The following is a 10,220-nucleotide window of genomic DNA, read 5'->3' as shown; positions in this document are numbered from 1 at the left end:
AGCCCCAAATCCTTGCCCCCCCCCCCCAAATCTTTTCCGACCCCCCCCCGGTACCGGTTGGGGGCGTGGCCAAGGCAGGGGCGTGGCCGGTGGGGGCGTGGCCAGGCGGGGACGGCGACGCAGGGGCGGGCGGCGGCGGCGGCGGCGGCTTCCAGCGGCTTCGGCGCTCGGTGAGTGCGGGCGGGGCCGGGCCGGGCCCCCGCCGCCCATGGGGGGGGGGGGATGCCGAGCCCCCCCCAGGGATGCTGAGCCCCCCCCCGGGGTCGGCCAGGGGATGCTCAGCCCCCGTCACCCCTCCTCGGGGGGCTCGGCAGGGGATGCTGCTGCGCCCCCCCCCCCCCTCCCCGTGCCGCTCCCCTCCCGGGGTGGGGGGGGGGATTTCGGTAGCCCCGAGGGATGCTCCGCGCCCCCCTCCTTGGGGCTGTCGCTCCCCGCTCCCCCTCCGCGGTGGGGTTGGGGTGAGGATGCTCTGCCTCGCCGTGCCGGGTGGGGATGCGCTGCCCCCCCCCCCCCCAGGGCCACGGGGGTGCTGCGAGCTGGGGGTGCTTTGCTCCCCGCCCCGATGCTCCCTGTTGGGGGGGGGGGGTTCCTGAGTCAGGGGTGTGCTGAGCGGCCCCGGTTCCCTCGGGTAGGGTGTGAGTCGGGGGGCTGGCATCCCCACCCCCGGGCCGGGCTGTCACCGCCATGCCAGGTGCATGAGCCGAGGGGTTAGGTGGCTCTGCCCCCCCCCCCCCGCCCCGTATCACGGACCCCACGCTGGGGCCTGCCCCATCCCCGCTGGACAGGAGGGATGGAGGGGTGGCCGCATCTCCCCCTGCGGCTGCGGGGTGAGGGGGGCTGCGATTGCAGTAACCCAGGAGTGGTTACAGGGAGGGGAGTTCCCTGCCTTCCAGCCGCCCTCTGCCCCAAGCAGCTCCCCGTTGTGGTCCCAAACCGCCCCATTTTACCCCCTCCGCGCTCCCGCCTCATGGGGTGGCATCCTGATGGGACCGGTCCTTACCCGTGGCCTTCTCCTCCTCTGATTTCCCAGCGCCGCGTCCTCCTGCCTCGCTCAGCGCCGTCTCCAGCCTGCGAGCATCCACCCAGGGCCGAGCTCAGGGCTGGAGCAGCCCCGCGAGCACCCTCCCTGCGAGCATCCGCCCGGCACCGAGCCCCGGGCTGGAGCAGCGCGTGGGGATGCTTGCTGGGAGGATGCTCACGGGGCTGGTGCTGCCCAGAGCTCAGCACCGGGGGGGGTTATCACCAAGCCCGGGGCTGGATCGGTCCAGCGAGCAGCCAGCAGCCAGCCTGGCTACCTCCAGCTGTGCTCGCTCCGCTTCCCATCCTCCTGTCGGCCGTGGCGAGCTGCCTCCAGACACCGGGATTTTCTCCTGAATAACACCAGCCCTTCAGGGGCTTGTTTATCCCGCAAATTGCATCATTACACCAGCAATTGGCTTAGGAAGCCGGGTTTTGTTAAAGCCCTGCAAAACCTTACGGGGACGGCCCTGTTCTGGCCAAGCCGGTGCTGGCAAAATATTCGCTTAAGCTTATTTGGCACCATCTGCTCGTGCGTTGGAGCGAGGTTCTCCTGGTGGGTTCGGTGCCACCGCATCGTGAGCTGGTACAGAGGCAAGGCGTGAGCTGGAGGTTGGTACCTGGCCGAATGGGTCTGTGCGCTTCGGGAGCTTGGTTGCGCCGCTGCCCGGGCTTTCGAGGAGATGGAAATTCGGTGTCTTCGTAGCTCGGCTGTTCTGGGAGATGCAGGTACCTCTGCTCTGGAGGACGCCGCGACGCGTTGGTCCCTGTGGGCATCGCAGGCGGGTGCTGGTTGGGAAATGGGACTGACGTCCGTGGGCTTCCGTGGGGATTTGTCAGGGAGCCACGAGCAGAGGTGGCTGGTGGTGCTGCCTGCTGCTGCTCGGGTGCACGGGTGACTTTCCGGCTTTGGTGCAGGCTCCTCCTGCCTCTCTCCGTGAGACAGACACGGAGCTTGCCCAGGACCCCAACCACCAGCCGGAGGATGGCAGGGAGCCCCCAATCCAGCCAGTTCCCAAGGTGGTGGGACTGGTGGTTGGGTCTGGCTTTCTGGGTGGCTGGATCAGCTGTAGCTTGGCAGATGTGGGATTAAACGGCTCGTCCGTCTCCGTGTGACTTTCGGGCTTTGCGGCGAGCACAGGCGGGTCTTGCTCCGCACCGGGGGCTTGGTCTGGCTGCGCCTCGGCGCTCGCCAGCAGCTGAAGTGCAGAAGCTGGGGGCTGAGCCTGCTGGAGCTTTGGGTCCCTGCCTGTTGTCAGTCTTCTCAGGAGGTGCATGGAGTAAAAAACACCCTGAAAAAGTCCATGTCTGCGTCTTTTGAGGGCCTGTAGTGCAAGCCTTGCCCTTTCTGGGCGGTGGGGTTGGAGAGGAGGTGCAAGGTGGTGCAAGGATGAGGGGCGGGTGACAGGGTTGGGTGGCGCTGGGAAGAGCCTGGCACCGTGTTAGAGGTGGGAGCTGGCACCGAACCTCAGGGGACACAGCCCTGGAGCCTCGCAGGGTGCTTAACACAACCAGGGACCCAACTGCAAAGGTCTCCGCTCCTAGTGACGGGGAATGGCTTCGGCGTCAGTGCCTGGGGGATGCCACTTAACGCTTTCCGGCAATGCGGAAAGGCACCGGATTCTTTAGCAAACCTTGAAGCCCGCATTTTACAATTAATTTTCTCCTAAAGGGTGCTTTGCTGAGTCTGAGGTTTCCCAGATGGCTCCCAAAAGCGAGCTGGGAGGTCTCCAGGCTGTTAAACGGAGGAGGCTTGGATCCTTCGCCCATCTTTTCTTCCAAGAGCGGTGCTAAACGCAACAGCCGCCCCCGCTTTACAGATGCTGTGTGTGAAATGTGGGCGCCAGGCGTGGGGGTGACGGTCAGCTGGGGCCGAGGGCGACAGCTCGGGCGTAGACTCTGCAGGTGGGTCCCAGCCGGGCTCCTGAGGGAGCTTTCAGCGCTTGCGGGGACTCTCCGTGAGCGAACGATGCCGAAAGGCTTGGAGGTGGGCGTGCGCGCGGGCGCTCTCCCACGAGTCGGCATTTGGGAAGGAGGCAGGGACAAATGACGTGCCACAGCCGCAGCGTGGAGGGCCAGGTCTGCATCGGGGCCCGTCTGGAGCAGAAGCAGGGAAAAACGGTTCGGGGCTCTGCTGGGAAAAAAAAAAAAAAAAAGTTCTGATATAATCAGATTCGAATTCTGTTTGCACTGTGGCCAAGCGGGTTGAAACCCTTGTGGGGACGTTGCAAAGCCATCGGAAGAGGTTTTACGGTGAGGGCACCCTAAGGAATGAAGTGGGTTCTCATCTCTCGCCGTCGTTTTCGGGCAAAGCTGTGCTGGGAGCAGCCCCGCCGGCCCCTGCGCAGCACCGGAGCGCTGTGGTTTCCTTCCCACAGGTGGGGGGAGCCAGGAGCTGGGTGCCAAAACTTCTCCGAAAGACAGGGCCAGAAGTCAGTGGGCAGGAGGGCCTGACCCTGTCTGCTCAAAGTCGCCTCTCCTTTTCCTGAATTTTCTTCCTGATGCTTTAAATCAGCTCACGGGTCGCTGTCTCCAACGCTGTGACCCTGCAGAACTGGCAAGGCTGGAATTTGTCTGAAATGCAGGTTTTTTTCAGCTCCCATTTTTCAATTTCTTCCACGCTTCTCTTAGCAGGCGCAAGGAGGTACCGGCTGGGTGGCTGCCTTTAATTGCATCAAAAAAACCCAAAAAACCAAAAACAAACAAAAAAAGCCACACACGCACAGAAAAAAAAAAAAAAGAAAAGGAAAACAAGTGACAGATGAGAGCTCATTTCCCTCATCCTCCTGCCCGTTGCGACGGATTTCCAGGAGAGGGCAGTTCCCGGGGCGTTTTGCTGCCTGCTGCGATGCCTCCCTCCTCTGCAGCCTCCCCAGCCTGGCTCAGCGGTGCCGAGCCCCCGGTGCTGCGTGCCGGCGGGTCGCAGAGGCAGTGCCACGTCAGGAACCGCCGGGCACGGGCCCGGCTCCTCCGCGGGGAGGTGAGATGCTGGCGGCGTGCGGCCGGTTTCTTTAAATAGCGAGCGCTGCACCGCGGGGCACGGAGGGATGCTCTTCCCACCCAGCCTCCCTGGAGAGCAGCGGGGCCACGGTCAGGGTGGGGTGGGACAGCTCGGGATGGAAGGGACCCGAATCGCTGCTCATCTGCTGGTTTAAAGCTCTGCCTTCTCCGCTTCCTTGGTGGAAATGAATCGTCTCCGTCATTAGGTGGGTTTTACCTCCCGTTGTTCGAGATGCGCTGCTGCGGCGCCCGGAGGGTTTGGTAGCCAAGAGGTGGGAGCCGGGCTGTGCTTTGGGCAGTCGGAGAATGGGGAAGGGTGGGGGGATGTTCGGCCACTTGCTGCCCCCAGCACTTGCCTCTCTGGGAGCCTCGTGAGCGCGGTGCGTCCTCGGACGGAGCCTCGCCTGCCAAAGCCCGGCCTTTCTGGCTTCCAGAACCGGGCAGGGCGTTTGTAGCCTTGCCAAGCCGTTAACATGCGTGTCGTAAACCTGATCTGAAGCTTTTAATCACGAGCTTAATAGGCTTCTTGGTGGTGTCTGGTGCTATTCGCCATGCAAGACCTCGCGGTGCCAGGGGTTGCAGACAGTGAGGAGAAAGATGGGCTCGTACAAAGTTTACAGCCTCAAAAATCCAGTTAATCTTCCCTGTAATCCAGCGCCTGGCAGCTGTACGAACCACATCTCAACCTCTTTCTGGCTACCTCCCTCGACTGTTTTGCAGGAAGGAGTCAGAAGAAGGTCCAGAGGTTATTTTTGGCTTGGCTGATTTATTCACACGCTGCTCAGCCAGGAGAGGAAGTTATTCTGGTCCCCGACTGTCCCACATACGCACGAGCACCTTGTGAGAGCGTTGATTTCTCGGGGTGCGGATGCGGGGTGCCATCCTCGTTCTGGGGAGCGAGCTCTCATAAAGTACCTGGGCGGCTCGGTGTCCTGCGAGCCCACCCGCTTGTTCAAAGCAGCCAGAGCCCCGCAGCCAGGCCACACGCGCTCTGCGCCCTCCTGGCAAGGTGCCTGGGGTACAGATCCAAGCCCGATCCCCCCGGGGCGTGGGGAAGCATCGTGCCTTGAAATCCCGGCGCCATCCACGGGAGCTCCCCAGCACGGGTCACTGCCAGCATCCCTGGGGACGTGCCTCCCAAATCCCTCTGGGGACCTGGTGTCCTCCATCACTGGGTACAGCAGCAGGGCTTAACTTGTCCCAACCCTTTAAATGTTTCATGGCAAGCTCCCCTGGCCAGAAGGCTTCTCTTTTGGGTCCAGAAGGGGTTTGCTTCGTCAGCGTTGCCCGAGATCCACGTGTGCCACCCAGCAAGCGGCTGGCGTTTGATGGAGAGGTGAGATTTCTCTTTCCTAATCCTCAGCGTCACAACCTGGATGATAATCACTAGATTATTGCCGTCACTTTGGGACTGCCATTTTAAAAAAAGAGCGTTTTTTTTTTTTTTCTTTTGATCATCTGCTTGTTGTTAATTTAGTTACAGGAGTTATGTAGTGACCGTTTTTGGAGGTGGCAATCTGAGGATCTCTGCAAGCAGAAATGGGTTTTGTTCCGCATGTCCTTTTTGTTTACATGCGTATAAAGATACTTTGTCTCTTAAAATGAAGCTGAAATGAGCCCCAGCATTGCTGATCGCTGCATGGCTCTTCGTGAACGCTGGTGTCGCTTTCAAATCACACGTCGTCAATAAATCTAATTCTAACTGCCCTGCAGCAAATGGCATCAGCCTGCACTTTGAGATCTCTCCCACACATACTCCTGCTGCCTAAAAATACCAGTGCTTTAATTTTCAAATGACTTGGCTATTGTACAGCCACCATTTTTTTATTTAAATACTGCTGCATGGCTCAGTGCAGGACATCTGTTACGCTACAGAGGGTGAAGTTCTGCTCTTGAGCTCTGGCGCTTAAATAATGCAGCAGCTCTGTCAGTCCTCAGAGTAAATGAACGTTTATTACTCGGGCTCTGTGCTGCGAGGTTTCTTACTCAGGGCTGTTTGGGGAAGCAGGGCCCGGGAGGGGAAAAACCTATCCCTGATGGGGCACCTCCACATTAAGCAAAATACACCCCAAAACTCGTCCCGTCGCCAAAGCAAGGGGCCCTCAGCTGTTGGCACAGAAGGTGCCGTCGCTGCTGGTGACCTTCCCGGGGAAGGGCTGCCCAGGCGTGTTGGCAGCAGCCAGCCGGGGCTGTTTCCGTCGCGGGACAGGGCATGAGAAAGGCGTTCCCAAAATCCCTTCCAGCCCATCTTGCGAGCATCGCGGGAGCCCTCCCAGCCCCTTGCGGCGAGGAGAGCGGAGGCAGGGGCCCGGCCGGGTGCTCTCTAATCGCTGCGTGCTCCAGGAGCTGTCAGAAAGCGCGGTGCTTTGCGATTCATCCCTGCTGACCCTCCACTTGCGCGTCCCACGTGCCTGTTCCTTCCTCTTTGCGGTAAATATCTGATTTGCATGCGCATGTCCGGCTTGAGGTGTGGAGGAGAGGGAAGGGGGCTGATGGCTTTGGTGCGAGCAGCTGGGTCTCTCCTCGATGGGTGAACGCAGAGCCCGTGCTGGGGTTTTCGTTTTGCGCGGGGCTCTGGGCACACTGCCATGTAGTTCAGAAGCAGGCAGGCTTTTATCCCGCAGATTTTGGGCCCTTGACCTTGCTGGCCTCCTGACAGGGCAGGGAGAACTCGCCGAGCGAAGCTAAGAGCTGGTGTCGTGTGCCGTGAGCTGGGGGTGAGGCAGCAAACTGGAGAGCTGCGGGCAGCTTTGTGGCACAGAGCGGGGGATTTTGGAGCTGCGAAGGGTGTGGTAGATGGCAAAACTGAATTTCAGCATAGGTGAGAGGTGCTGAGGCTATAAAACACAAGCGATGCTCCGAGTAGGTGTGCTCTTTTTGGAGACTTTGGGTTGAAGGTGTTAGGATTTTCCTGTCTGTGTGATCAACGAGCACGCTGCTGGGTGAGGTCATCTCTGACCTGTAATCGCGGCTTGCAGCGGTGGGTGGGCATAGGCTCGAGGCTGGCTGGTAGCCACGACTCCTACACCCTGCCGCAATATGGTCAAGCCACGGATGCAAGCAGTAATAATTCCCCAAGTCTTGCAAAAAAAATAAAAAATAAAAAATTTTGAAGGCTGAAAAGGTGAGGAACCGAACCACCATCCCCACGGAGCTGGCGGGCATTGGCCACGTGTTTTCCTTTTCTCTGCCGTGAGTAGGAGGAAATCCAGCTCCCGGAGGTGCCGGGGAGGTGCTGCCACCGCCCTGTGTGGGGTCAGGTGCAGGGACCCATCGGAAGCGCTGCCCTGGTCCATCAGACCTGCTTCGGGTCCCCCATCGCTCAGTGCCTGGACTTCTTCCAGCTTCCTTCTCCACTCCACCATGGGCTGTCCTGGCGGGCCCTGAAATGCCAACAACCTGTTCTGGAGAAGGAAGCAGAAGGATCTTCCCAAGCTGCTGTGTTCGACCCGAGCTTTCCTCCCCCTCTGTCCTTCAGGGCGGGTGTGGACACGCGGAGAGCTGATGCCGTGTTGTCACGGGCATCGTTCCCAAAAGCGTGAGACGTTGCACATCATCCCCGGGGGATGCGGAGCCTCCCTCTGCCCTGCTCCATCCCCATCGCCTTGGGTTGAGGCCGATCCTCTGCAAAGGGCAGCTGCCGAGCCCGCCGGGGGATACCCAAAGCACATCTGTGAGGACTCGCGGGCACAGGACGGGTGCTTCTCTCACCGGTAACCAGAGCAGGCTGCCTGTGGACAGCTCGTGCAGTCTGGCAGTGCTGGCAGGAGGAGGAGAAGGTGGTGGTGGCCGCTGTGACGGCTTTGTCATCTCCCCGTCAGCCTCTGAAGGTGACAGTCGGAGTTCAAAGGAGTCCGTGCTCCGTGCGGCCGCAGCTCCCGGCGTCCTGCCCGCCTCGACCTTGCTGCGGCAGGGCGACGCTCGCGGTTTGGCCCCGGCTTCTTGCTGTTTTCCGAGCAGCGAATATCGCCGGATTCAGAGCCCCTCTGGCCATATTGTGAACATATTAAAGCGGAGCCGAGGCAAGGCTCGGGGCGTGCGTGCCTGCCTCCAGCGCTCGCCGGGTGGGAGGTTGCTGTGTTGCGCCTCGGGGTCTGCGCTCGGGGGGCGTTATCCGCAAACGCAGCTCGCGGCTGCCTGGGGAAGTGGTGCCGGGCGGGGAGGCTGCGGCAGGGAGGCTGAGCTGCTCCTGCCTGCAAACCTCCTCGCGTCGCTGCGCCAGGGAGGCTGGGGAGGGCTGAGCTCATCTCCGCGGCCGCGAGCAGGAGAGAGAGGGGCTTTGTGTCGGCGCTGGAAGAACCAGAGCGGGGCGACTCCGGCTGAGCCTCCTGGGCTGGGCTGGAGCTGCCTTCGCTCCGGTGTGGGAGCCGGGGAGCCCGCAATGCTGCGTGACACCCATCCGGCCCAGACGCTCCTTTCGCCGGCCTGAAAAAGCCGGGGCCACGCGAGGCCGCCTGGCCTGGGCGCCGGCTGCGGCTCTGCTCGGCCGTGGGTGCTGCGGCTCGGCTCCTTGGGAGGGGGGGGACAGCCCCAGGGGCTCCTTGGGAGGGGGGGGGACAGCCCCAGGGGCTCCATGGCAGGGGGGACAGCCCCCAGAGGCTCGCAGGTGTGGGTGTCCCCACGCTGGCTGCTGCTCGCAGGGAAGCCGGAGGGGCTGCTCGATTTGCTTTTCGGCTCGTGCCGCTGGCAGAGGCGGGTTCTTGCCGTGCTGGCGGTGCCGCAGGTGCCCTGGGAAGGGGAGGTAGCGTCCGTGCACGGAGCAGGGACCTCGCGACGTGTTGCGGAGGTGGCGTGGCCGGGGGGGGGGGTGGCAGGGAGAAGGGCTGGGGCCTCGGCAAAGGGCGCTTCAAAACGCAGAGGCATTTCACCGCAGCTCCGTGGGGACTCCCTGATCCGCCGTGGGTCGAGGCTGCCGTGGGGCTCCTCGGAGCTGCTGCCTGCTGCCCTCCTGGCCGGCAGGGCCCCTGGGCACCCCGTGCTCCTCACATTTCTCCCCACGTGCACCTCCAGCGGTCAGCTCCCTGCCGGAGTCACCAGGGCAGCTTTTGGGGGGCAGCAGAGCCCTGCTCGAATGCTCCCTCCCCATCTCGCGGCTTCTCCAGCTGCTCGGCTTCCCGTCGTATCCCTGTTCTCATCACCCATCGTTTCGCTGTAGATAAAGGCTTTTTAATAACATCTGACATTTCAGACATCATTTCCTTTCCTCCACTCCAATTTTCTTCCTGTTCTTCATAACTAGGAAGCCTTTCTTTGTCCTCAGCCAGAGGGGAGGTGTCTGCTGTTGCCGCTGTTATCATATTCCGGGAGGCCTGATCGGGTTAATGAATATCGTTCTCTCTTTCTCTTTTGTGTCGCTTCCACTCCCATCTTCTTTAGCCCAGTTTCTTAAGGAAATGAAGCTGACGGGTTTGCGTCGGTACGGCCTTTTCTCTCACCCAGCTCGCCCTCAGATGTGGCGCTCTCTCCTAGCAAATTTGATGGGGTGGAGAGCTCAAAGCGCCCCGTGGCTTGTGACCGCTGGCGGGGAGGACAGACGCAGGCGGTGCCTGGGGTCTGTCCCCAGCCCCGTTAGCTGGGAAACGGGCTGCTTCGCTGGGCTATTTTTGCTGCCCGCCTGCTTTCCTTGCGTTCAGGCAGGGAGCCGGCGGAGGAGGGCTGCTCCAGCCTCGCAAGTGGGGCACTCGCCTTTTTTATTTTTTTTTTCCGAGAGCCCTGGGCTGCGTTTCCAGCCGCAGACTTGCGTGGCCGCGCTCGAGGGCTCTTCCTGCAGCGGCGGGAGCTGCGGCGGGTTTGAGCTCGTGCGTTGGAGTGGGAGCCGCAGTGACAGAGGAGCCAGCGGAGATTTCCCGCTGCGGCCCCTGCTACCGTCGCAGCAGGGAGAGGCGGCAGCGCTGCTCCAGCGGCTGCTGCAAAATCCGCTTCCCTGGCTGTAGCGTGGGGATTGTAGCACGACCAGCAGGGGAAATCCTGGGGGTCCTGCAGTCGAAAATGCAAGTGCATTGATGGAAAAGAACCCAAGGGAGTCTCGGCGTGGGGTTGGAGCTTTGCACCCTTGTGGGTGCGTCCTCTCCTTTCCTGGCCTGCCAAGGGGAGAGGGATCGCGCTGGGCAGCCCCGCAGCGTGGGGATGCCCTGCCCAGGTCCCGGAGTGCAGAAGCAGCTCTTCTCTCGGCAATACAGTCAGGGACTTGGCTTTTCCATGGG

At 61.6% G+C, this 10,220-nt stretch overlaps 1 protein-coding gene across 5 annotated transcripts in view; it reads left to right on the top strand.

Annotated features, from left to right (window-relative positions):
* Positions 1–95: 95 nt before the first annotated feature.
* The window catches only part of PPFIA4 (PTPRF interacting protein alpha 4), a 54,119-nt gene continuing 43,994 nt past the window's right edge, over positions 96–10,220 (top strand). For all 5 annotated transcript variants that reach the window (XM_080569652.1, XM_080569651.1, XM_080569649.1 and 2 more), the window contains exon 1: positions 96–170. The gene's annotated coding sequence lies outside the window, so the exon portion shown is untranslated. The remainder of the gene's footprint in view (positions 171–10,220) is intronic.

Source organism: Anser brachyrhynchus, assembly GCF_964034855.1.
Source record: "Anser brachyrhynchus genome assembly, chromosome: 27".
Classification (NCBI taxonomy): domain Eukaryota; kingdom Metazoa; phylum Chordata; class Aves; order Anseriformes; family Anatidae; genus Anser; species Anser brachyrhynchus.
Note: the sequence above shows the minus strand (reverse complement) of the source record. Positions and strands in the feature narration are given on the sequence as shown.